The following is a 25,576-nucleotide window of genomic DNA, read 5'->3' as shown; positions in this document are numbered from 1 at the left end:
TCCTCTCTCAGGTTGGGATTGTACACAGCCATGCTCAGGCTAGGAGGGTACACGAGGCGGACAAGTGTGTGAGAACCCACACACGTGCACACACACATACACAGCCTCTCACAGACTGGGAGGGTACCTGAGGTGCAAGAGTGTGTGAGATCCCACACACAAGCACATACACAGCCGTGCTCAGGCTGGGAGGATACACATTGCGGAAGAGTGTATGACAACCTACACACATACACAGCCTCTCTCAGACCTGGAGGGTACCCGAGGCGGAAGAATGTGTGAGAAGCCACATACATGCACACACACATACACAGCCTTCCTTTGAAATGGAAGAGTGTGTGAGAACACACACATGCACACACAGAACCTTCTCTTGAAATGGAAGTGTGTGAGAACCCACATACATGCACAACCATCGCTTGATACAAGAGTGTCTGAGAATCCACACACATACACCATCTTCCCTTGAAAAGGAAGTGTGTGATAACCCACACACATACACAGCCTCTCTAAGGGGCATATCAACAACAACCGGCGATAATTATCTCTAAGCGCACTTAGCGCTAGGATAATTATCGCCGGCTAGCGTTGATTTTTATCGCTGAGATAGCGTGCTATTAGCAACGCTTATCTCAATAGCGATAAAAATCCTCACGCTAAGTGGCTAACGTGAGATTATCGCTGGAAACCCAGCGATAATCTCACGTTAGCTTGTTGATAGGGACAGGCAAACTTAGCCATAATATCCTCCTTCCATAGGCTATCATGGCTAAGTCAGAAAAATACCAGACGTAAAAAAGCAGCGTTAACCGCGGTTAGCGCTGCTTTTTTTGTCTCTAACAGGGTTAGCGACATTCTTGATAATAGGAGAAATGTCGCTTAGCGACATTTCTCCTATTATTTTACTCTGGAACGCCCCCTTTGCATCTCATTAGAGATGCAAGGGGAAGCGTAGAGTAAAAGGGTGCTAACATGCAAATTTGCATGTTAGCACCCTGTTGTTGATAGGGTGCTAGTTTTATCTCTGCTTTTTGGCTTTTAAAGCCAAAAAAGCAGAGATAAAGCCCTTGCTGATATGCCCCTTAGTTTGGGAGCAAATGCGAGGTGAAAGAGTGTGAGAACCCACACACATCTTCACACACTTACACACCCTCTCTCAGTCTGAGAGCGAGCACGAGGTGAAAGAGTGTGAGAACCCACACACATCTACACACACATACACACCCTCTCTCAGTCTGGGAGCAAGCACGAGGTGAAAGAGTGTGAGAACCCACACACATCCACACACAAATATGCAGCCTTTCTCAGGCTGGGAGGGTGCACCGGGCTCTCTCAGTGCTGGGTGCATGAGGGCTCTCCTTTTCTATGCAGTTGCAGTTGTAAGCTCTGCCCCTGGCTGTTACCTATCTCACTTCCGGTTCTCGTTGCTTTCCTTTTCAGACCCGGATTTGTTCAGGGCCTCTGGTCTTGTGAGTGCTCATTTGATTTTTAGGTCTCGCAGACCTAGCGCTGGAGCGCGCATGCGCTTCTCGCTCTGCGAGGCTATTGTGATCGAGATGATTTCGGAAGGGGACTTGAAGCCCCACCCATCAATCTTATTGGCTGGCGTCATTGTTTATGTTAAACGCTGAGTCGTGATTGAGAATGAGGCATTTTCATTACCGCCCTGTCTTCTTCTTCGACAGCCCATCTGGACTGAATTTTTCACTTGCAGCGTTACAAAGTCTCCTTTATTAGTCGGTACGCCCTATATTTTTGTTACAATGGCGACAGCTTGTTTACGGATCCCAGGCGGCTCCGCATCCTCCTGTCTCCATCTCCCTCGGGCGCCGCCGGGGCCAAAAAACGTCTTGACAGGTTGTTGGTAAAAACAGCTAGTATTGAGAGCTGTGATGCACTTCGAGTATCTGAAAGTATCTACTTCAAGGACGCGCTGCTAGGCTTGTCGCCAATGCCTCGTGCCGCTGTTGCATCCAGTCCCGCTCACCTCACGCACACATATATTTATCGCTGATAACCACACTGTTCGGCAGGGAAAGACCTGCAACAGTGCACCTCGACAATCGTCGTCCTACCCTAGAACCGTTTAAAAAAAGACAACCGGCATATGTCATTTTCAAAGCTATTGACTGAATTGCAAGTGATATAGGTGAGCTCCCTGGCCCCTAATCAACGAATACATAGCAAAAATATAAATCTTCGTTGGTCCGCACGACCTCTTCAAGTGCTGCATTTTTGGGGATTCCGGGAAGTTGTGTGCACACAACATGCTCTGCCAGAGAGGGTTTGGGATGACCTGCGCGGTATTCCATGTATCTTGAATCTGTACAGACATAACAAGCTCACCTGTGCTGTGCACCAGATGCTCCTCCGCCGTCACATGGAGGGGAGCCGTCCTGCCTGCAGCCGTCCACATGGTTCCACCCCATAGCCCATAGCTATAGGACATTTTCTTCATGATCTTTCCTCCCTACTAGCCGACTCAGTTTGTAGCTCGGCTAACTACTCTTTGTTGGGAGACTTTAACATTCATTTTGACGACTCTAATGACTACAATGCCCTTGATCTGTCCGAAAACCTCGCTGCATTACAACTTCTACAGTTAGTCACGAAACCCACTCACTGTAGGGGTAATTTGTTGGACCCTATCTTTAGTAACTGCTCCGACCTTTCGATGGAAAGCCCTGTACCTCTTCCCTGGACAGATCACTTTTTGATCCCTTTTAAGCTGCTCATTGCGCACATACCCCCCCCTTCCGCTCACTGCTATTCGAGCAGAGCGGAATTGGGCTAAACTTTCCCTAGTGGACTGGACATTAGCCCTCGAGTCTTCAAGACCACCTCTTATTTTGGATCCTACCCTGGCCAATCTCAATTTTAACAACTGGATTCAGAACTCTTTAGATGCCATACTTCCTTTACAATATAGTAAGCCTAAACGTGCTACAAGAACTGCCCCGTGGTATTCCCAAGAATTGCGAGAAAGCAAGCGCCACTGTAAAAGATTAGAGAGGAAATGGCGACTAAATTTCTCACCCTCCAGAAAAACGACCTATAGAGATGCCATAAAATCCTACAAAGAGAAAATCATAATTGCACAAGCTGCTTTTTATGAAACTAAAATCAATGCAGCAGCCTCCAAGCCAAAAGAGATATATAAGATTGCAAAAACCCTCCTGAAACTCCCAGGAAAAAATCCCAACCCTGCTGATGCCCAACGTCGTTGTAACGATCTGGCAGAGTTTTTCCATAAAAAGATCCAAACGATTTACTCCACCTTCCCAACTACCCAGTCTTTTCAAACACCTACTAAAGATGCTAGGTGAAGAAGGACTGCCACGAGCCACTCTGGAAAAACTCCCTCTTCTGAATCTGCCCACCCTGCAGCCTTTGATGTCCCAGATCAAGTCAGGCTCGCCTAATGACCCTGCGCCTCCGCGTTCCTTGATCTTGGTCAGCCCACTCATTACGCCGATTATTATGGACCTCCTCAATGCTTCCCTTACCACCGGCATAGTCCCGCTACCTTGGAAACAAGCGATGGTAAAGGCCCTGTTAAAGAAACCTAACTTGGATAGTAATGATCCCTCTAACTATCGTCCAATTTCTCTCTTACCCTGGATAAGTAAGATTCTGGAGAAACATGTCAACAAGGCATTGACAGAGTTTCTCGAAACCAATCACTTGTTAGATCTTTCCCAAACTGGATTTCGGCCCCTGCACGGGACTGAGACCGCTCTGGTCGCAGTGACGGAAGAGGCTAGGAGGATTATTGATCAAGGAGGGACCGTTGCCATCCTCCTCCTTGATCTCAGCGCAGCTTTTGATACCGTGAACCATATTATCCTTCTTCAGAGACTCTCTAATCTGGGAGTCTCCACCCATGTTCTTCACTGGTTTAAATCCTTTCTAACCAACCTCTCTTTTCAGGTCTTCGAGAATGACGCTATCTCCCCTCGCAAACCACTAGGGTGTGGAGTACCACAGGGCTCTTCATTGAGTCCAACACTTTTCAATATCTATATGACCCCGCTGGCTGCGATCGTCCGCCCTTTTGGGATAAAGATTGTGACCTATGCAGACGACACGCAGTTAGTAGTCGCTCTAAATCAAACCCAGACACAGACTACCAGTAACCTGAGGGACTGCCTAGAAGCAGTCGCCTCTTGGATGACCTCCTCCTGTCTTAAATTAAATGGAGATAAGACAGAGATGATGCTCTTGGGCAATTCATCGAACACCATCAATAACTTCCTCTGGCCATCCTGCCTTGGCCCCACTCCTATTACCAAGGACTCAATTAAGAGCTTGGGAATCTGGCTGGATAAGTCCCTTAACTTCTCACACCAGGCGGCAAAGCTTTAAGCCACCTGTGTCGGTATGCTCGGGCTTACCAAAAAAATTCTCCCCGTACTCCCCTTCAAAGCCAGACAGATCATGACACAAGGATTAGTACTTTCCCGTCTGGACTACGGTAATGCCCTTTATCTCAGGGCCCCTCAGTCTACCATCAAGAAGTTGCAGATCATCCAAAACTGTGCAGCACGAATGCTCCTGCAAGTCCCCCGTCTTGTCTCTATAAAACCTGGCCTAAGGAATGTGCACTGGCTCCCAATCAGGGAAAGAATTGCCTTTAAAAGCTTATGTATTGCCCATCGCGCCTTCTGGAAGACCGGCGCCACTATTAACCATTCACTGATCTCCCCTTATCTCCCAACCAGACATCTCAGGTCAACGTCTCTGTTCTTGACTAGAGTCCCAAAAATTAAGAGATCCAGAGCGGGTGGATGACTATTTTCCTATAACTCCTCCAAACTTTGGAACTCCCTCCCTCTCCATCTGCGCTCAGCATCCAACCATCTCTCCTTCCGAAAAGGGTTAAAAACGCTGCTGTTTACCACCGCTGACTAGGTCCCTCACCCATTCATGCATACTCAGTTTCGCTAGCGCTGGGACGCCTTATGGTAGCCATCGCGCTTTATAAAAATTCTTTTCATTTCATTTTCATTTCATCCCATTGTGTCTCCCCGCAGGCCTTGCTTGCAAGCAGTCGGTTATTCATCACAGTCTTCCCCCAGTGAGATGGGATCAGTATTTAACCCTTTCATGCACAACGGCCCTCAGAGCTGCTCAAATCACCCCCTCTGGTAGGGTGCTCTAGGTTTTTATGTTGAGGTGAGACTGCAGTCGCTCAGACGGGCCACCTTATCTACCAGTTGCCCCCACGACTACATAGTGACAGCATGTTGCGTTACTGACTTTGGTTGTTGTCCTAACTTAGTCTGACCCTTCCTTGGTGACAACTTCGGTATTGTCTGCGGTGACTAGTCTTGGTACAGTCAGTCCTTTCTTTCTCTCGTTTATAAACACATGTGCCTCTGTTTTCTTCATCAACGAGATGTATTTATTGTAAAGTGCGATCTGATATTGCACCACACACACAAGCATTTACAGACGGACGTACTTTTAGTCCTGAGACTAGCAGGGTATTGCTTGTTTTAACGCTTGGTGAGACAACAAGAGTGTAAAAGGCGTCTGTGACGTAACTTCACACTGCGAGTAGGTCCCGTCTACACTGGGTAAGAAAATGACTTCTCCGTCAGGAGGGTTTCTCCGATGATAGACAGTCTGGCATGTCTACATGCAGGAAGAGGGGCTACTGTGTCCACGTGGGCCCATGTAGAGCAGAGCACAGTGACTTCAGTCTACAATAGGAGTTGAATAGAATCTCAGAAATTAAGTTGTTATCCATACACTACAGACTAACACTCCCATACCTGCCATGGCTTGATGGAAAGGCACAGAGCATTTCAATGGAACATCTCGCCCTGGGAATCTAAGGACTTTGTGCTGATGAGACGACAAAGGAGACACAGCAGAAGTGAAGATGGAGACACAGGCCTTTTACCACTTTTTCCGGGAATACCTCTCACAACAAGCATTTGCAACGCAATCGGTCTCGCCTTTGGGACCTTATATGTATTTAGCTATGCAGCACATTCGCTGGGGGCTGAAACATCTACTGTTCTTTAACATGGAGGGAAAGTAAGCACCATAACTGCGTGACATGCCAGGTATGGGAACACATGGAGAGAAATATTGACTTTCAGTTGGAAATGGTATAGTCCAAAGCTCTGTTTTTAATATAATAGGGGGTCCTATCACTGAAAATACAAGATTTGAAAAAAATATTGTCTACGGGTGCTTTTGGAAGACAATTTCCATGGACTGGAATCTAGAGAATGCTAAAGTGACTCTGGTATTTTACTGACCTCTGCTGGTCATTTCTATCAAGAAAGTCAAATAGAAGCAGTTGCCAGAAAAATTAAAAAAAGAAAGTCCCTCAGCAGAAAGCAATTCTGGTATTTTACTGATCTCTACTGGTCGTTTTCTAGCAAGACAGTTAAATAGAGGCAGTTGAACAGAAAAAAAAAGTCCCTAAGCGGAAGCAGACAAGTCCTAGGGCTGATCCCGTGAGCCCACAAAGTACATACACATATAAGTATATACTAAAGTATATACAAGAGGTCTCAAATGCTCTCGACCTACAAAGGTCCCTTTGGGAAACAGCTCCAAGAGTCACATGGCCAAAGCCACAGTGTCCCAAAAGAAACCCACATGCAAACTTGGTACCAGGAGCCTTTGTATTTGACACAAGGTAGTCAAGTGTCAGCGAGAATCTTGAGAGGGTCACAGACATCACCACTTTGAAATGTTATCAGATTGATAAATGGATTTAGGATTCAAAATACCTCAATCTGAATGTGTTGTGTTAAGACTTCGACTAGGTTATGTGACCATATCAGTAAATGCGCTGAAGGGATAGCGGGCAGATGCCAGTGCTGGGCATGCTATGCCTATCTGAACCACCATGATACACCTTGATCACTGCAGGGTTCCACCACCTGACAACAAAACCTTCTTGGCCAAAGGACACCCGTCTGGAAAGAACACATCCACCGGACTGGCACTCGTGTGGCAAGTGATCTACGCACCTTTTTCTTCTAAAAGACAAATTCTTGAATTATCCGAGGAGCGCACATCCTAAAGAAATCCTTCCAGAAAACAAACTGCAGGTAAAACTTAAGTGCAAGTGGACAGATATGCTGAGTCAGTCCAGGTATTGCCTGTAGGCGGCAACACCTGAAGCATGGGACTGGCAGGACTCTTGTTCCTTAAAGCAGAGGATTTAGGAGCACCCTGCAGCTTGGGGGTGAATGGGAGAAGAGCAAAGAATGAACAAAACTTCTGGCAAGAAGTGACAGTGTGGAAAGCAGCCTTGGCTACACCTGTATATGCCAAGCAAGAAAGGACCTGACACCTTCAAGAAGGCAAAAACCAAAAAGAACTAAAAGCAGAGGATGCCTATGCGTGTGGGGTGTGTGCGACCTGCTTCTCGGCCAAGGCTGCATATGGTTCCGGGGCTCTCAGACCGTTCGCTTTGAGCTTTGTATAATGCCCTAGGAGGTAACACTTGTCTGTAGGAAAGGGCGCTCAGTGACAGATGTGCATCAGACACTTCACGCCTTATGTCCACTTTAGCCCAGGAAATCTCTTCAAAATAAATGAAAGTAAAAATGCATGTATTACTTTTGTATAATTATTTAACTCAAGACGCCATTTTGGCGATTGTTCCAATAGTTTTAACAACATTGCTGTTTTGCGCACTTTTGTGTTTAGTTCGACCCTCAAAAAGTGAGAGAATTCACAACTATTGTGCCCATATCCCTACTCCAAAGCAGTTGTGATTGGAGAGAGAGCATCAGCCGCAAAGGCGCATCCTTGTAACATTTCCTTTAAACTCTATACCGCACCAAATTATTCGTCTCACTTGCAATGCCAACCCGACCCACAATGAAATTAGTGTAATTATCCTACTGCAGTCTCACCCCACCCCCATATCTGAATGTTTAATGCGTTCAGCCACTGTTTCCAGCGTGTTTTACTACGTCACACTGCTGGTGACTGACCGTGAAAACTCCCACACCTACTTGGGTGGCGGTTCTTTCCTGCTCCTAGTTTGTTACAATGTATCCCAATAAAAGCGTCAACTTAGACAGATTGCCACATCATAACAAAGTACACAATCTGGACATTTCTAGACAAACGCCACGCCTCTCCACAGAACCCTGACTAATTTGATTAAATTCCTACAAGTTGTCGTGTCCATAAAACACTCAAAGAGCTAGAATGGTAAACAAGCATTTGCAATGCAACAGGCCTCGCTTTTACGCGAGTTTCAGCTGTTGCCATTGTAAGTGACAAGGCCTTTTATTTAGATTTTTAAAAACAAAACATAAGTAAAAGGCATCGTCACTTACAATGGCGATAGCTCAAACTCGCGTGAATGCGAGACCTATTGCATTGCAAATGCTTTTTTTGGTCTTGCCTCGAGTTGCAGCATGCGTTGTTCGCTCTGCGAGGGCTATTGTAATAGAGGAGATTTGAGAAGGGGACTCGAAGCCCCGCCCATCATTTTCATTGGGTCGTGTCCGCGTTTATGCTAAATGCTGGTTTCCCACTGAAAAGGATGCTTCTTGTTTACCGCCCTGTCTCCCTTTTGGACGGCCCATCCGGACTGGATTGTTAGCTTCACAGCTGTTGTTAGGGTATTTCTTATCTTTATGATGTGCAATATAGTAGGGCAATAAAAGCTGTCTTTGCCAGAGATGCGTGTCCGAGCAAAGCCCTTTTACGACGCAATCAAAGAACAGAAGGTATGACTTCCCCAGCTCAGCGTCTGTTCCTTTTCCTTCCTCTCACACAGGGACCATTAAGAGAAGACCAGAAAGAGGGTCTACGTTTTTCACGAGTATTAGCGCTTGCACGTGTTGCACGAGCACCAATAAGGGGAGGCTGCGTCTTTTACTGGGATCAGGAAAGAGGGTACATCTTGCACAAGGACTGGGAAAGAGAGCATACATGTTGCATGACAACCGGCAAAGGGGACTATACCTTGCACTGACATCAGTAAAGCAGAGAGTGGTCATTCACATGGGCAGAAGGATGACCCCTCGTACAAGGAGCTGGAAAGACAGGCCACGTCTTACATAACAAACAAGGGTAAGGGACGCATTGACCCGAAGCACTTGCCTCGAGCCCTCTCCGCAGAAATCACCCATCCACTCCAAGTCCACCCATAGCTGCCCCAACACGTAGTCATCGCATTGTTTTACTTTTAAAGTCACACTGCACTATTCTGGAAGCAACACGTGCACGCAGCGGCCCTTTAAAAACCCTCCCCCTTGCACCCGCTACCTCTCTCCACCTAAACAGCAGGAGACGCGACCACCCGCAAGTGGCATCCATTCACAATCACACCATCTCTTTCCTTGGCTAGCCTCCAGCCCCAATTCCCCCGAAAGTGCCTCTGCCATAGCTGCCATTCCCGCGATTCTGTTCCCCCAACCCCCTTTGCACCATTTTCCAAAAGCAAGCGCCTCCTCTTCGCAAGTCCCACGTGAAGCACATTTTCTGCATCGAACATTAAGCTGCCTCTTCCCCTCCGCCGTGAATACAAGCCCCCTTGATATACAATTGTATCTCTCTCAGTAGCAACACCTGTTGCAGTTCAAGAGACACCCTCCCCCGGAAGCGCCCCCTTCCTGCGGCCCTCGGCACTGAGAGCACAGGCACACTGATCTCCATTCAGGAGGCAGGTCATTACCCTACAGCATGGAAAACCGCTTCTATCCTGCCACTGCTTAAAAAACCAATCTGGAGCCCAGTGATCCTAACAGCTACAGACCTATCTCCCAGCTCCCCTTACCAGCAAAAATATTGGAGAAGGCTATGAACATGCAACTCAGTCGTTTCCTTGAGAACAGCAATACGTTGGGACCTTCTCAATATGGGTTCCGTGCTGGACATAGCACTGAGTTAGCACTGATTAAAGCCACGGAGGAGGTTCGGCAGGCTGGGGACCAGAGATGCTCAGCCATTTTGATCATGCTGGACCTGTCGGCAGCCATCGATACGGTCCATCACGAGGTGCTGATGGGCTGCTTATCAAAGGCGGGGCTCCAGGGTGAGGCCTTGAACCTACTGAATTCATTTCTGGCCGACAGAGTACAAATGGTGGATTTAAGAAGGGACAGATCGAAACTGTTCTCCCTCCCCTGTGGAGTGCCACAGGGGTCTCAGCCCGACGCTTTTCAATTTATATGTGAGCCCGCTGGCTGCCCTCATAAGGTCTTTTGGGCTATTACTAACCTCTTATGCTGACGATACCCAAATTGTGCTGTCCCTTCAGCTGGGCAAAGAAGCGGATAAGGCCCCTAGCTGCCATGACTGTATGGCAGCAGTAACTGACTGGATGTCTGCAAACTGCCTGAAGTTGAATGCAGGCAAAACTGAGGTGATTATTTTGGGGGAATAACCCCAACTTCTGTTCTCCAGCTTGGTGGCCTAGCGAAATGGGCAGCCCCCCACTCCCTTCGCTGGGGGAGAACCTGGGGGTAATCATGGCCAACACTTTGACATTTGGAGACCAGGTCAGCGGGGTCGTGTCAACAAGCTTTTTCATCTTGAGAACCCTGAGGAAAATAAAACTGTTCCTCACTGAAGAAAGCTTCAGAACAGTTGTCACAAACTTCATTCTGTCCCATCTGGACTACTGTGATAAGACTGTATCTTACTATTGGTAAGAAACATCTTAACAGATTACAGATGGTGCAGAATGCAGCGGCCAGGTTGCTCTCGGGCACTCCAAGGTTTGTCGGTCAGAAATGGTCTTTGCTGCCTTCACTGGCTTCCGATAAAACAACGAGCTCAATTTAAGGCTCTCTGTACGGTCTTTAGGTCCCTGATGGGGAGCAGTCCAGAAGACCTAAAAAAAACGCATTCAATGGTATGTCCCCGGGAGAACACTGCGCTCAATGGAAGCAAAACGGGTGATCGTCCCTAGAGCTAAAAAAGCTAACTGAGATGGTAGGAGCTTTATACTAAGAGCTACCAATGCCTGGAACGACCTTCCGTTATATCTTAGGTCTGCCACAGAGCTCATGTCGTTCAGGAAAGATCTGAAAACTTGGTTGTTCACAGCTTAGTCACAGCCTGGGTCAGGGTCGGTGGGTACCAGGTAGATAGTGCTTAGCACCAGGACACCTTTGGGTAGCAGTGCGCTTTATATGCCTATATAACATACCATACCATTATTGTCCTCACCCAGCCCCACCCCTTTCAGGAGCGGGTACCTGTTGTAAGCCTGAAAGGCGCCCTCATCCAGTCCACACCCCAGCCTCGAGCCTGCTGCCCCTGTGCAGAACTGACAACCTGTAGCAAGACCCCCCACACACACATACCACCAATACCACCTCCTCTGGAGCTTCCCACCCCGCAGAGCCAAGAAACAGCTGAGGTGCTGCCGCCCCCTGCCTCCGCACAACCCCCCTTCCCCGGCAGAGCCAAGAAAGGAACAGCCGAGGTGCCCCCCACACTTATAACTTCACAGCGCCCCGCAGAACCAAGGAACAGCCGAGGTGCCCCTCCGCACACTTATAACAGCCCCACCCTGCAGAACCACGGAACTGTCGACTCCTCACCCCCCCACTCACCACAAAACCCCCTCACGCAGGACCAAGGAACACCCTCTCATTTATCACCCGGCCCCCTCCCACCTGCTGCCCCACCCCTGCAGGACCAAGGGTTTGCATTGTATCAGAGAAGCCCACCACCCAGAAGAGCTGCACACCTGCCGGTGCAGTACTGCCACTCCCCACTCCTGCCCTGCGAGACCGCCCCGTGCTGACCCCGCTCACCTAGAGGGGCAAAGGCAGTTTCCAAGCAGGTGAATTTGCCCCCACCCAATTAAACATCAACCATTCCTTAAAAACAAACCTTTTGTATACCATATGTTCCCGCCCCTTTAAAACCAAGCACATTGTGAGTAGCTGTGGGACCACCCCAGTGCCCTCCCGTCCACCACCATAAAGCAGCTCCTTTGTGGCACCCCGCATCTTTTGAGGCCAGTACGTTCAACACAGCTGCCCCTTCTCCCCCACTTGAGCACCCTTTTACTACACACCACCTTAAGTCCTCACGCCCACCCCATCCTCACTCACTCTGTGCACATTCCACCACTGCAGCTTGGTTCCAGAGACAGTCAGAGCCCTTTCTATGTCCCTCTAATCCCAGGTGGTGCTTCCCATTTGATCACTCATAACCCCCTTCAAAAGTTCACCAGCCTGCCCACTACCAACTGTCACCCTCATCTCTCCATCAGTCCCCACCCCTTCTTCCAAGCTGTGCACCCCCGTCGTCCAAGTAAAAATGGGGGAGCTGGAGAAGGACGTCCTGCCGCTGCCCCCATTCATGCAAGTTTGAGCTATTGACATTGCAAAGGAAAATGTTTTAAAAACATAAATAGAAGGCATTGTCATTAACAAAGCCAATAGCTTAAACTGGTGTAAATGCAAAACCTATTGCATTGCAAATGCTTTTTAGGTCTCGCCTGGCGTTGCAGCGTGCATTCTCTGCTCGCTCTGCGAGGGCTTCTTGGAATCAATACGGTTCCAGACGTCGTATCTCAGCTCCGCCTGTAACTTTCATTGGCGTGCATCGTTCGTTGTCAGTGATTATGCTGAACATAGTTTGTTGATTGTACCGGATGGTTTTTAGTCCCTCCTGGTTGCCACCCTGTCCTCTTTTGGCCACGCCCACCGGGGTTGGATGTTTTAGTGGCGACGTGAGACGGTGCTTGTTATATTTACTTTCGGCACTTTTTTTTTTTACTATGGCATAGGTCTTGTTATTGTTACTATACGCTTGAAGCATCTTCTGCTGCGCTCGTGTTGCTCTGCCTGACATTTATGTTGCACTCACCCTCGTGAGCTTCTCCCCTCATGCCATGTTGCATGCTTGCCTGCCCACCCCCGCTTCACGTTGCACTCTCTTATCTGTTTGTTTCCCTTCCCGTGCTCTGTGCGGCTCCTCCCCACACATGCCCCATGTTGCTTCTTACCTCCCTCCATGTTTCTTCAACCCCTTCCATGATTTCACCCTCTGTGTCCCCCCCACCTGCATACTTTTCTCTTTCCTTCTGCTTTTTTTGTTTTTCCCAATCCAATTCGGAATTGTAAACAAAAAGAAAGCAAATCACTATTCTTCCAGTGCATTTGCTATCGCGGTCGCGCTTATTTTTCTAATTGTTTTTTTTTTCACATTGGTGGCACGACGCTCTTGTACCCGTGATCGCACAGAGGGCTTGTTTAATCCCTTGTAGTGTGGAAGGAATATACAACCGGCCCCCGCTAGGTGGTTTCAGAGAATGGTGGTATACCTGTTATAGGGATCAGTGGGAGGGTTACACAAGTTTGTCCATTCCAATGGTAAACTTGCTTTGGTTCTTGAACCCGGCGGCAGCGGAGGCTCGTTAGCCGCATTCTAATGCGGGGGTGGAGACGGAAAAAGAGCTGCTGTTTATCTCTCTGAAAAGTTCCTCGCCTCCCCCTCCTCCGAAGTCTGATCGCTCCCCGCCCCCCACTTCTTGTGTGTGGCTGGTAAACGTGCAGCCGGACTGCCTTAAGCCGCAGCCCCCTCTCCGTTTCCCCAGGGGGGGTGGTCAGCCAGGCTGGAAACGATGAATGTAAAATGGCGGCCGCCAATGGTTGGCATTCACTTCCCTTTCAACTTCTCTGAGCTACTACAGGGCCCAAGCGTATGCCTGCCGCGTGCCTCGCAGTGGGATCAAGGGCCTGGTTTCATTGTACGAGCTGCAATCTAGGGCAGTGCAGGACCCCAAAGTTATGTAACATGCACACGTTGTATATGTGTTATTGTTCCTTAAGTTTACAAGCACCGGTGGAGTGATATTTACTCCAGTGAAGGGTATCTGTGACATCCACGCCCCTTGTGTTTGTTAGTTTGGGCAGCGCTGCTACTTGCAGGTCAAAGTTGAACAACTCACAACAAGTATGTGACAGTCGTGGCTTACACGTACGTGTGTTGATCCATGTGACAGGCTAGGAGGCAATGGCTGCAGGGTTTCCAGGAAATGATGCAAGGTTAGCTGTTTGTTCCGCTGATTTCTGACTGTTTGCGTGTGGTATTACGGTGATTCTTAATTTGTGTGCACCAGGTGCCTTTGTGTTTGTTCTCCCCTGGCAGGGTGTCCTAGAGGTCTATTATTTTGCTTCTCTTACCAATGTTGTCTTGTGTGTTCACAATGAGAGCACATTTCATTGGCTCAGATGTGCCGTGATGTCACCCCGTTCTACAATGAAAGTCTGGTCTCCAGAACTTGTTCTTGTTATGGCGAATCCAATTTGACTCAGAAGCATGTCCCGATGGGCAGTGCGGCACATTGCTAGTTTGCCGACTTTCGCTTTCTTTTACAGGTCTCTTCAGTGGATAAATCAAGCAGTCGTCTGCTTCGCGAGCATTTCAAATGGCAGCGTGAGTCGCCTGTATTCTCTCCACAGCAATAGGTCATGTGAAATGGAAAAGAAATGGTGGGAATGGGGTTAAAAATAAGTAAATACAGATGATACGTTCTCGAAGCTTACACACAGCACGCATATCACCTTCCCCTGAATCCTTTTCTGAGATGCTTTCATCCGATACATTCGGAAAGGCCCCTTACTGGTTACAAGGACTGCATATTTAAATGAAATGGCCGCAAGATCAATTTTTCTTTGCGCTTTTATAGTAAGCGCTAGTTATCCAATGTGACGTATTTACTTGCTGGCATTGGAGGTGAAAACAAGCATTGGCATAGCCAATAGGTCTCGCCTTGGACACCTTATAAGTATTTAGATATGCAGCACAATATCCTTGGTACAACAACATCAACCATTGCATGGTTAAACACTTATAAGGTCCCAAAGGCGAGACCTATTGGCTATGCCAATGCTTGTTTGGTTTTAGGATGTTTCCTTTTATTCATGCGCAGAGCGGGCACAGGCCTCAGTCCTGAGTGCAGCTGTCACTCCCTGCATGAGAGGCGACAGCCCCCATGCCCTCTTCGCTGCATGAACCCTGTCCAGTGTCCACCCTGTCTGCAGGTTCTGTGACACTGGCCCTTTTCGGTGGGGGGGGGGGGCTGACATGGGGGCAACCGGGACCACAAATAATGCGGGTGTGGTGGACTGACACAGCTGGACCCGCCCGCAGGGCCCAACCTGATGGGGCACCTTGGAGCTGAGTGGGAGGTTTGGCAAAGATTGTTGGAACAAGTGGAGGTGCGGTACCATGTCCTACCGCAGAGGGAGTCACATGGAGCCTGGGAGGGGAGGTGGGGGTCACTTTCCTCTCTCCAGGCTCCTCTTGTATTACTGGGGCTGCTCCCCCAGCTCGGCGGTGGTATGCTTCGGCAGACATAGTTCGTGCTCGCACGCACCGTGAGTTTACATCCCAAAGTGTGGCCCCTGAAGGGACTTCGGATGGTCAGGCCCCGACGCTTGACTCCACTTGCTATTGTCAGGGGGGTGGCGCGGTGCAGCCTGGGACCGGTGCGTGTACATCTAAGTGCGGCACCTGGTGGGGCCAGGCCCCGACGCTTGACTCCACTTGCTCCTGATTCTGTCAGGGGGCGGCGCGGTGCATCCTGGAACCGGTGCGTGACCTCCCCACGCGTTGCAGCCGTGCCTGCTGATGGGGGCCTCTCTGGGGAGTTTGGCTCCTGGGACAGGACACCTGGCTGTTTTCTGTCCTTTCTTGTATTGTGCGGTGGTTTTTTGACACTGTGTGACCTGCGCCCTGGGCCCGGGATTGAAGGGACTTTACAATCTGGGTGTGGGTTGTCAAACACTCTCTTCTGCTGGGAATCCCCAACGATCCCCGAGTCATGCTGGCTCCAGGCCTCACCTGGCAGCCAAGAGCGCTTGTCTCATCCTCACTGTGTCCAGGCTGGCCCCCTATGACTGACCCCAAAGAGTCCGCGCCTCGATACACTCACGGGTGGTTTGCTGCTCTTTATGAATGTTTGACTGATTGAAAGGTTCCTTTAGACCTCGCCCAGTCAGAATAAGGTGCTTTCACTTTTGGGCAGCAACACCCCCTAACCGCTCCTCCGCCCATCCCGCAGTGCCACTTGAGTGATGAGCCGGGCGTTGGTTCAGAAAGTCCCTCTAGTTGTCTCAGCACTATGAACTTCAGCCTAAATGTTGGCAACACCATTGCACCAAACTCACACACATGCATCCACACATACACAACCCTCCCTTGATACAGAAGAGTGTGCGAGAACCCACTCATGCATACACACATACACAACCTTCCCTTGATACAGAAGAGTGTGCGAGAACCCACACACATGCCTACACACGTGCACTACCCTCCCTTGACACAGAAGAGTGTGTGAGAGCCCACTCACATGCATACACATATACACAACCATCCCTTGATACAGAAGAGTGTGTGAGAACCCACACACATGCATACACACATGCACTACCCTCCCTTGATACAGAAGAGTGTGTGAGAACCCACACACATGCATACACACATACAAAACCTTCCCTTGATACAGAAGAGTGTGCGAGAACCCACACACATGCATACACACGTGCACTACCCTCCCTTGATACAGAAGAGTGTGTGAGAACCCACTCATGCATACACACATACACAACCTTCCCTTGATACAGAAGAGTGTGCGAGAACCCACTCATGCATACACACATACACAACCTTCCCTTGATACAGAAGAGTGTGCGAGAACCCACACACATGCCTACACACGTGCAATACCCTCCCTTGACACAGAAGAGTGTGTGAGAGCCCACTCACATGCATACACATATACACAACCATCCCTTGATACAGAAGAGTGTGTGAGAACCCACACACATGCATACACACATGCACTACCCTCCCTTGATACAGAAGAGTGTGTGAGAACCCACACACATGCATACACACATACACAACCTTCCCTTGATACAGAAGAGTGTGCGAGAACCCACACACATGCATACACACGTGCACTACCCTCCCTTGATACAGAAGAGTGTGTGAGAACCCACACACATGCATACACACGTGCACAACCTTCCCTTGATACAGAAGAGTGTGCGAGAACCCACACACATGCATACACACATACACAACCATCCCTTGATACAGAAGAGTGTGTGAGAACCCACACACATGCATACACACGTGCACTACCCTCCCTTGACACAGAAGAGTGTGTGAGAACCCACACACATGCATACACACGTGCACAACCTTCCCTTGATACAGAAGAGTGTGCGAGAACCCACACACATGCATACACACATACACAACCATCCCTTGATACAGAAGAGTGTGTGAGAACCCACACACATGCATACACACGTGCACTACCCTCCCTTGACACAGAAGAGTGTGTGAGAACCCACACACATGCATACACATGTGCACTACCCTCCCTTGATACAGAAGAGTGTGTGAGAACCCACACACATGCATACACACGTGCACAACCCTCCCTTGATACAGAAGTGTGTGAGAGCCCACACACATGCATACACACATGCACAACCTTCCCGTGATACAGAAGAGTGTGTGAGAACCCACACACATGCATACACACACACACAACCTTCCCTTGATACAGAAGAGTGTGCGAGAACCCACACACATGCATACACACATACACAGCCCTCCCTTGATACAGAAGAGTGTGTGAGAACCCACACACATGCATACACACATACACAGCCCTCCATTGATACAGAAGTGTGCGAGAACCCACTCATGCATACACACATACACAACCTTCCCTTGATACAGAAGAGTGTGTGAAAACCCACACACATGCATACACACTAACACAACCTTCCCTTGATACAGAAGAGTGTGCGATAACTCATACACATGCATAGACACATACACAACCTTGCCTTGATACAGAAGAGTGTGTGAGAACCCACACTCATGCATACACACATACACAACATTCCCTTCATACAGAAGAGTGTGTGAGAACCCACACACATGCATACACACAAACACAACCTTCCCTTGATACAGAAGTGTGCGAGAACTCATACACATGCATAGACACATACACAACCTTCCCTTGATACAGAAGAGTGTGTGAGAACCCACAAACATACATACATACATACACAACCTTCTTTTTATATGGAAGTCTATGAGTACTCCCCTGTAAACATGTATACAGTACACACACATACACCCTTCCACTGATGTAGAAGACTGTATGAGTGCACCTCCATAAGCATGGATACACACATACACAACCTTCCAAGTTCCACCGATGTATACAACTGTATGAGTGAACCCCTTTTAATACATCTACACACATACACAATCTTCCCTTGATATGGAAGACTGTGAGAACCCACACACAGGCATACACACATACAATATTTTCCCTTGAAATGAACAGTGAGTGCACCCCATAAACATCAAAACACACATACACAAGCTTCCACTGATGTAGAAGACTGTCAGAGCGTACACCCCTGTAAACATGTATACAAATATACACAACCTTACACCGATGTCAAAAAATGTGTGAGTGCACCCCATGTATACACAGATACACAACCTCCCACCGATGTAGAAGTGTGTGTGAGTGTGTATGAAGCTGGCTCTCTATATAGTGCACTAAAAGGAAGTACACCACGCAGAGAGTCCAGTGGGTCTCCTATTTGTACACAGAGGCAAAAGTAGATAATACTAACACTCTATTTGTGGAAGTGTGGGCGAGCAGGTAGGTTTATCGGAGGCTAGTGCTCAGCATTTGTTGTACTCACAGAAGATATAAATGAGACATACACTGAAGTTTAAATCCGAGACCGACTTGCAAAAATAACAAAGATTTTTATATAATTTTTGAGACCAAGAATCTTGTTCACAGGTAACTCATTTTTTAGTTAGGAATTTTCAAAGTTTGGAAAATAGCTCACTGTTGTGAGCAACTATGTACAGTAAAAGTCAATGGAGAAAAACACAAAAATTGTATATAAAATTGGTTCTAGGGTTTCACCTTTGAGGTGTAAGATAGCAGCAGGCCAAGGGCCAATGTTCCACCATGAAATCTTCAGCAGCATCCCAGATTCATCCGAGAATGGGTGCTGAGGTCATTGGTTGCTGGTGCGCTGCGAAGAAGGGGGACGCCCCAAAACAGGCAGCACAAGGGGTCTTACAGGTAAGTCAGGGGGACCTCAAATGAGGGATTGGGTAGTAAGGGCCTCAGGACCACGAGATCACAGCTGGATCATCTGTACTCAGGCCAGGAGGGATGGGTCCAGAGCAGGTAGGTCAGCCAGGCTCTGTGCATCAAGATGGTCTTCGAGATCAGGGGGAGGCAGGTTGCAGGGACAATTTCCGGACAGCTGTGCTTCTCACAAAGTGGGTCTCGATGTCCCTAGATGGGTGGTTGCTTCCTAATCAGTTAGAGTCTGGATTGGACTCTTTGTCTTGGTGACATTTGCGGTTGGTCCAGTACCTCAGGTATTGCTACCGCATGGCTCTGGTAGGTCCTGGTGTCCTCTCACTTGGTGGGGTGGGGGCAGATCCTACCCTCTGGAGCTGGTGTACCTCTTCTTGCTTGGGTACTGCGTCAGAGTCACCGGGGAGCAGCCTGTTGGGAGATCAGACTCTGCCGGCTTTGTGCCTTCAGACTGAAGGGGAGTTGTTCCTGTCTTCTGAGAGTGCTCGCTCTCATCCCATAAGGCCAAAAACATGTCTGGTATTGGCAGGCAGGTAAAAACAAGTCAGTAACCACACAAGGGCTTGGTAGATTTTCAGAGGACCTTCTAAGGTGTCCCCTGTGTGCATTTAACAATAAATACAACACTGGCATCAATGTGGATTTATTAAGACAAAATGTTTGGTACCAAAGATCCCTGGGTACAGTGAAGCCATCACGGGCCTAGGAATCTCGTAATGACAAGTATCCAGCCCATGTACTCTCTATGGCTTCCCTGTGCACTTGCAATATCCAAGAATGGACTTACATATTGGAGGGTCATTTCTGCTCTCGCATGTATGTCCACACATTGGATAGAGTGCACTCTGCCTTAGGGCTGTAAGGCCTGCAGTCGGGGTGGCATACCTATACCTTGATCAGAGAGTATGGGCATGGTATGTGTGCCATGTTGACTCTTCAGTTTTCTCTGCACCAAGATATGCAGCCTGCAGTTTGCATGGTCGTCTTGGTAAGGGATCCCTAGGGTGGCACAATTTGTTCTGCAGCCCTGGTGGACGCTGTCCAGTCCCAATGCTCTAGGTACTAGGGGTGCCATTTGGAAGGAACGTATAGGGGTTGCTGAAACTGTGCCAATTATTTTACAGTTTTGGAACAGATCTCTGGCACTGGGAATCTAGTTAGCAGTGTACCTTCAGCCGCAATCACATCATGTTCCAGGGAAAAACTGGAGGATAATAATGTCAAAAGAGGCCCTGTCCTACAGAGGGCATCCCCATAAAAAAGGATACCGTCATACTGAACCTTCCATTGATGTAAAAGGCTGTGTAAACATATTAGTTATATTTACATCAAGAACAGCTATATCATATATATTATGCAATGTAAATTATGCATTTTAAAATAAATAATTTATTACAAAATATTTAATTATGTACAATAAATGTGATAGCAATGAAAAGGTAGTCATAAAAATAGAAATCTCATTTGTATTAATAATGCTTATTATATAAAACATAAAAATGACAGGTAAATCCAAAATGTGATTTTTTATTAAACAGTAGAAAAATAATCACAATGTAGAGTCTATTTATTACAGAAAAAATACAGTTTAACAATATGTATATTTTAAGAAGTAAATAATACAAAAAAACATAACAATAAAGGAAATTGTACAATTGTTTATATGTTAGAAATATAGCATGATGCATAGGAATTTTTTTAAGGAACATTTTATACATTAGTAGATATTTATAATAAGTGCTAAATATTGTTTGTCATTTTTACAATTGTTATACATTTTGGTAAGTATTTATTAACATTATGGGGCCGATTCCGATCCGGGTCGGAAAGCACTCTGACCGAGTCGGATCCAGAGTGTTTTCCGACCGAGCCGACCCCTACAGTCCGACCGAGCGAGTACAATGCGCACATATGATGTCGGGCTTGGTTCAGTCGGACTCCGATAGAAGTCAATGGGAGCCGGTCGTACGACGCTTACATGGGCTCCCATTGACTGAATAGGTACATCTCAAACAAGTGCGCCCCCTACAGTGGGTACGCATTGGTGCCATCTGCACCGTACATGCCTGTGTTGGGGAGACCCATAGGTCTCACCCTGTGTCTGATTCGTTGGGCTGTGGGTGTTAGGGGGTCCGATGCGGAACCCTGAAGTCTGACTCCGGCTCGCACAGGCTGTCCGACGCGTGCTTCGTAATGGCTCGGTTGTAAATCGCATCCACTGCACGCCACGGATAGCTTCCAACCGAGACGTACGGAGCGGTTCGGACCCGGAAACGACTCGGTCGGTGAATTTCATGTAGCTCGCATCGTACTTACTCGCTTGTACAGCTGTACGAGTCGGCCGGAAAACACAAGTACGGCTCGTAGTTTTTCTGGCCGGATCGCGTTCGGTGCCCTTCCTACCCGGATCGGAATCGGCCCCTATATACTGAAAATATTTGTACAATACATGTCAGATAAAAATCACAGTTTAATTTTGTAACACAAACAAAATATATTGTAATTATTAATATTAATAATAAAATATTAATATGAATTATTATTACATTTAATAGAAGTTGTTCATTTTATTTACAACTCAGATTTTTTTTAACAAAAAACAACATTAATAAAAAGTTTTAGTAAATGTTGTTTGACATATTTACATTTTTATATTTATAATATTAAGGGGCCGATTCCGATCTCGGTCAGAAGGGCACCGAATCAGGTTCGGCCAGAAAAATTACGAGCCGTACGCATGTTTTCCGGCCGACTCGTACAGCTGTACGAGCGAGCAAGTACGATGCAAGCTACATGAAATTCACCGACCGAGTCGTTTCTGGGTCCGACCGCTCCGTACGTCCCGGTCGGAAGCTAACCGTGGCGTGCAATGGATGCGATTTACAACCAAGCCAGTACGATGCACGCGTTGGACAGCCTGTGCGAGCCGGAGTGTCCGGTTCGCAAAAGCTCCCGGAGTCGGACTTTGGGGGTCCGCGTCGGACCCCATGACACCCGCAGCCCTACGACTCGGACACAGGGGGAGACCTATGGGTCTCCCCAACACAGGCATGTACGGTGCGGGTGGCACTGACGCGTACCCACTGTAGGGGGTGCACTTGTTCGAGACGTACCCATTCAGTCAATGGGAGCCCATGTACGCGTCGTACGCCCGGCTCCCATTGACTTCTATGGGAGTCCGACCGAACCGAGTCCGACAGCATATGTGTGCATCATACTCGCTTGGTCGGACTGTAGGGGTCCGGCTCGGTCTGAAAACACTCCGGATCCGACTCGGTCAGAGTGCTTTCCGACCCGAATCGGAATCAGCCCCTAAATAATATTAATTCATAATATTTGTTATTATAATATAAAAACTAGATAATAAGGGGCCGATTCTGATTCTGGCAGTAAAACGTACCGACCAACACAGAACGGAGACCGACTGACACAGACCGGCGCCGTACGACCTGTGCAGTACGATGCAACACGTGTGAATTACAACCAACACGTATGGAATACAAGCTGTACAGTCGAGCCGTAGGGAAACCAATGATTCACCCGGAAACGGGACGCGATTCGCATTGACTGACAGGCACCAGGAATGAACCCGACCGACACATACCCGCGATGTCCGACCCGTGCAGTACGATGCAATGCGTGTAAAACCAGACCGACTAGCACAGAGCCCAAGCAGCATGACCAACACGCACAGAAAACAGGGACTTGAAGCAATAGAGATCTCCGCGACCGACACGTATGAAACACAGAAGAAAGTCAGCGTGAAAGACCTGGCAAAGCCCGCACGAACCAACATCAGCGTCCGTATTGGTCAGAAGAACGTCTCCTAAATGCCTAAAAAACCCAAAGGAAAAAATACAAAAAAAGGACCAAACAAGCAATGACAAAGTCAATAAATATAAAAATAAAAAAACTTGGAACAAAGACACACCCACAACTCCACCTATATAAAGGCCACAAATCACTAGCATGATCCTTTGCAAATTCAAGAGAACAGCCAGCAGAGAACACCATCAGAGAGCAACCACAGACACACTCACAACTCACCCATCACACAATTTTCACACCATAAGCACCTCTCCAAAAGCACTCGCACATACACCTAGCACAACTGACACTCACCCACCCTCACTTGCACCCTCACACACACATCACTCACCACCACCAGCCATCACCATGCCCCCAAAGAAAAATCTAAAGTTCACAGATAGTTAGTTAGAAGTCCTGGTAGATGAAATAATCAGAGTAAAGCCACATTTGTTTGGTACATTGGTCCAAAGGACCCTCATGTCACAGAAAACAAAGATGTTGGCGAGGATTGTGGACAAGGTCAACGCACAAGCACCAATGTTGCGCTCAAAGGATGATATCCAGAACAGGTGGTATGACAAGCTCAGGAGGGTCAAGAAACTCATCGAGAAGGATCACGCCTTGAGTCAGCGCACTGGTGGTGGTGCCTCCTGCCAAACCAGGATACTTCAGGTCCTGGGAGGAGAAGGTGCAGGACATCCTGGGGAACATCCTTAACATCGCGGTTAGTACACCGCGATGCAGTTACATCGTAATCGTTACAACGACTGCATGTTACCACGCCATGCCATTACTACGCAAGTCTTTACATCGACTTGCGCTAGATGGCGTGCTAACATTACAAATAGTGTAGTTTACTATCCCAACACCTTCCCTACTGTTAAGTGGACTGGAGTTGGAATAGTAAATTACGCTTTTCTAATGTTAGCACGCCATATAGTGCAAGTCGATGTAAAGACTTGCGTTGTAAAGGCATGGCGTGGTAACATCGCAGTCGTTGTAACGACCGCGATGTAACGGTACGCGTTGTAAAAACTCGCGTTGTAACATCGTACATCCGACATCCTACCATCAGAGAGTGTCCATGATCTATCAGACATACCAGAGCCTGGTGAGTACACAACCAATATACTCAATATTGTGTGGCAATACACACACATCACTGTCAAGGGGACAGTGAAACCATGCACTGCAAGCAAAGCCACAGTAACCAATAGATAATCATCACAAGATGTGTATGCTACTCAGACAAACACAATACCTGCAATCTCATAGTGACTTGTAACTGTGTCATGACATGTACAAACCTACCAACAAATAGAGCAAGGCAGTGGCACAAATCTAAATAAACACTGTCAGACATTTTGCCACCACAAACACCACTACCCCACAGTGCAGCTGACTGACAGGAAGGAATAGTGGGGATGCAAGTGAAGTGAGTGTATCCAAAAGCATGATGGGGTTTGTAGTCACAGATAATGCTCCCCCTCCCAATTGGCCCATCAAGACCTCTCTGAACCATGCTCACAACACAGGGCAGGGCCGGACTGGCCATAGCGCGCACCGGGTGTTTCCCCGGTAGGCCGCTAGGGTGTGGGCCGGTTTTGGGCCCCTGGGGGGCCGTTTTTGTTACAGGGGGTCGGCAATATCGGCCCCCTGTAACAAAATTGGCCGTAACCGGCCCTCACAAACTGCTTGGCTGCACTCCCCCTCACCCCATGGGGGGGCCAAGCTGAACAGTTTGCCAGGGCCAGTTTCTGTTCCCAGTCCGGCCCTGTCACATGGAGTGGAAAATAACTGACAAGATGGCTGACACTGGGTCCTGCTGTGGGGAGCACAAGGCCTTGGTAGGGGTTGTGCTCAAATCAGAAGTAGGACACCACTGCCTGACATCCTGGAAGCCAACTTTCACGCCCTGCAACGGAAGCACGTTTCATGGTGGGATGTCTGGCCGGGTGGGAAGGAGGACTGACAGATCTGACCATACTTAGCAGCATGTTTAGACACACACATCCCTCAACACAAACCCAATAAAACTCACCTGCGATAATGCATTGACTCACACTGTAGTGAAATATCACCCAAAGATATACCGCACTGGGCTTGCTGTGTGAAGCACATGGGCTCTCTTTGGACTTGTATCCAAACAAACACCAGGTCTGCACAGTCAGCCATTTTGCCATTGCTGTCACACTCGCTCACAGTGAAGCAGAGTCAAAAGGAAGTAAGTATGGGCATGATGGGAAGGGGGGTGTAGCCAAGAGCATGATGGGAGTTGCAGTCACAGACAATCCCCACCCACCCACATGGCCCAGCAAGCTCACACTGAACCATGCTCACCTCACAAGGAGTGGGAATGGACTGACAAGATGTCTGACACTGGGCTCTGTTGTGGGAGCACAAGGCCATGCTGGGAACTGGGCACAAACAAACACCAGGACTGCACTGACTGATATCCTGAAAGTCAACCTGCACCCACTGCAATGGTGGCACGCTTCATGATGGGATGACTGGCCTGGGGGAGAGGGAGGACCTGACTTGAAAACAAAGATGCTGGCCATGCACACACCTTCCATGCTAAAACACATTGCACATGTGGTACCAGTCACTCACAAAGTAAATGCCCAGGCAAGATGG

This window comes from Triturus cristatus, chromosome 7 (assembly GCF_964204655.1).
Source record: "Triturus cristatus chromosome 7, aTriCri1.1, whole genome shotgun sequence".
NCBI classification, from domain to species: Eukaryota; Metazoa; Chordata; class Amphibia; order Caudata; family Salamandridae; genus Triturus; species Triturus cristatus.
This window is presented reverse-complemented; position numbering follows the sequence as displayed.